Source organism: Otolemur garnettii, unplaced genomic scaffold (genome assembly GCF_000181295.1).
Source record: "Otolemur garnettii isolate 467f Iridium unplaced genomic scaffold, OtoGar3 scaffold00014, whole genome shotgun sequence".
In the NCBI taxonomy this organism is placed as follows: domain Eukaryota; kingdom Metazoa; phylum Chordata; class Mammalia; order Primates; family Galagidae; genus Otolemur; species Otolemur garnettii.
Genome location: NW_003852409.1, coordinates 15792470 through 15795779, shown reverse-complemented (window position 1 = coordinate 15795779; position 3310 = coordinate 15792470). Strand labels below are relative to the sequence as shown.

At 40.9% G+C, this 3310-nt stretch overlaps 1 pseudogene; it reads left to right on the top strand.

Moving 5' to 3' along the window:
• The first annotated feature begins 401 nt into the window (after positions 1–401).
• LOC100955512 overlaps positions 402–3310 on the top strand; it is a 10423-nt pseudogene continuing 7514 nt past the window's right edge.

Genomic DNA, 3310 nt, shown 5'->3' with positions numbered 1-3310 from the left:
TAGTTCGACTTTACCAAGTAATGTCAATCCCCTTTCCAGAGGGGTTAATATTCGGACCAGCAGCAGAGAATCAGAGTTCCCAGAGCTCTACAACCTCCTCAACACTTGGTAATATCTGACATTGAAAAACTTGCCAATCTGGTAGTCTGAAACAGTATCTCAATAATTTTTTAATTTAAATTTTGTAATTACTAATGGGGTTGAGTGTATTTTTTTTTCCTTATGGGTTTTTGTAGGGGATGCCAAGAGCCAGATGACATCTGAGCAAGATGATCTGCAGCTAAGGGGTGGACCCTCAGCCATTCATCCATAGGAGTTCCTTATGGAGAAAGAGCCCATGCACGCAGTCATTGTTAATAACTCCCCTCACCTGTATTATTCTGTCTCAATTAAAGGCTGGTATGGAGGTTGCTCGGGGCTACCGGGAAAGTAAAGGCTAGCCCGTCTCCCACAAGCTTGTACTCCGTGTCATGCCTGGTTCCTTCTTGCGGGGATCAAGACCAGGGCCATAGGGGCCCGACAGGTCGGGACAGGTTTTTCTGTTTGTTTTTATTGTACATCTTTGTTAGGACAGGGATCTCTTATACTGCCCAGGCTGGAGTAGGCAGTGGCTATTCACAGGTGTGATCACTATACACCTCTTCAAAATCCTGGGCTGCTTCTGCCTCAGCCTCTGGAGTAGCTGGAGTCATAGGTGCCCACCACCATACTCAGCTTATTTTCTTTATTTTTTTTTAATTTAGAGAAGGACTAAGGGAATGAAAGAATCAAGAATGTTCTTTTTTTTTTTTTTTTTTTAAAGACAGAGCCTCAAGCTGTTACCCTGGGTAGAGTGCCATTGCATCACAGCTCACAGCAACCTCCAACTCCTGGGCTCAAGTGATTTTCCTGCCTCCGCCTCCCACGTAGCTGGGACCACAGGCACCCGCCTCAATGCCCGGCTGTTTTTTGGTTGCAGGCTGTTTTTTGGTTGCAGCCATCATTGTTGTTTGGCGGGCCGGGCTAGGTTTGATCCCACCAGCTTCGGTATATGTGGCTGGCGCCTTAGCTGCTTGAGCCACAGACACCAAGCTGCTCAGCTTAATTTCATGTTAATGATCACGTTCCTCCTCCCATGAAATTCCTATTTGTTTTGCCTTTTTTCTTACTGACTCATACAAGTCTATATATGCAGTTCTTATCAGTTGTGGCTTGCCTTTTCACTTTTTCTTTTCTTTTTGCAGTTTTTGGCCGGGGCTGAGTTTGAACCCGACCTCTGGCATACGGGGCCCATGCCCTACTCCTTTGAGCCACAGGCGCGACCAGCCTTTCCAGTCTTTATAGGATACTTTGATGAACAGAAATTCTTTGTTAATGTGGCAGAATTTGAATCTTTTATGGTAGGTGCTTTTAGGGTCTTAAAATTTTTTCTTACCTACAAGCATATGAAGTAGTCTACTGAAAGTTTTATAGTTTACCTTTTAAAGTTTGGTCTTTAATCCATTCAGAATTAATTTTTATGTATGAGCTGAGGTAGGGGACCAAACATTTTTCCCTAAATGAATAACCAACTGTCGAAGTCTAAAATGCCCATCTGCTCTTTGACAGAGCTTTTCAATGTCAGCTCTGTCAAATATGGCTTTCTATTTTGTTCCATTGGTGTCCATGAGCCCCACTGTCTTTATAATAGTTTTATCAGTCTTGATAACTGATAAGGCAAATAATTCCAATTTGGTCTTCTTCAAGAATTTCTTGGGAAGACTTGGACCTTTATTCTTCCACATATATTTCAGAATAATCTTATCCAACTGCATGAGCAAAGTCAGTAGAGATTTTGATAGAAATTGTATTGAATCTATGACTGAAAATGGGGGGAAAAAGGACACCTTTATAGCACTAAGTACTAGACTATTCAGAATAAATAATGTTTTTCAATGTAATTGTATAGGTACTGTACATCTTTGTTGGCTTTATTCCTAGGTATTCCATTGTTTTTTAACTTTTTAAGAAATTGTTTTAAGGCTCGGCACCTGTGGCTCAAGTGGCTAAGGCACCAGCCACACACACCATAGCTGATGGTTTCAAATCCAGCCTGGGCCTGCCAAACAACAACAAAGACTGCAACCAGTAAACAGCCAGGCATTATGGCAGGCGCCTGTGGTCCCAGCTACTTGGGAGGCTGAGACAAGAGAATCACTTAGCCTAGGAGTTGATGGTTGCTGTGAGCTGTGATGCCACAGCACTCTGCTGAGGGCTACAACTTGAGGATCTGTCTCAAAAAACAAGAAAGAAATTGTTTTAAATGTGTAATTTCAAACTTAAAGAAAGTTGCAAGAATAGTACATGAAGTACACATATATCCTTCACCCAGATTCATATATTGTAAATTTTTTTTTTGAGACAGAATTTTACTTTGTTGCACAGTTCACAGCAACCTCCAGCTCTTAGGCTTAGGCAATTCTCTTGCCTTGGCCTCCTGAGTAGCTGGGACTACAGGTGCCCGCCCCAACGCCCAACTATTTTTTTGTTGCAGTTTGGCCAGGGCTGGGTTCAAACCCACCCTCAGTATAGGAGGCCGCCGCCCCATATATTGTAAATATTTTATCCCACTGGTGTAGCATTTGTACTTATTTTCTTTCTCTCCTTCTATACATCTATACATTATAGTTCTCCATCTATACATTTTATTTCTTCCAAGCCACTTAAGAGTGATTTGAATACATCAAAGCTTGTTCTGCTATGTAGTCACTGTAGAGTTATCAACTTCAATGAGTGTAACATCAGTATAATAATTACTTTTATCTAATATACATATCATCAGTTTTAAATTTTGTTAATTGACTCAGTAATGCCCTTTACAGTAATTTGTGCTCTCTAGTACAGGACCCAGTTTAGGATCAAATAGAGTCTCCCTCCATCTGCAACATTTTTTTCAGCCTCTCTTGTATTTTATAATACTAACTCTTTGAAAAATACAGTTCCTACTCTTTTTTAAAAAAAAAAAAATGCTCCACACTTTGAATTCAACTGGTATTTCCTCATAATTAGATTCAGGTTATTTATTCTCAATGAGAACACGTAATATTGTGTTTTTTTTTTCAGTGTATCTTAACAGGAAGCCTGCAAAGTTCCTATGTACTCACTAATAATGCTAATTTTAATCATCTAGTCATAGTGTCATCATATTTCTCCACATGTAGTCACTATTCTTTACATTTTTTTTTCTCAAGCTGTCACCCTGGGTAGAGTGCCGTGGCATCACAGCTCACAGCAACCTCCAACTCCTGGGCTCTTGCCTCAGCCTCCCAAGTAGCTGGGACCCCAGGCGCCC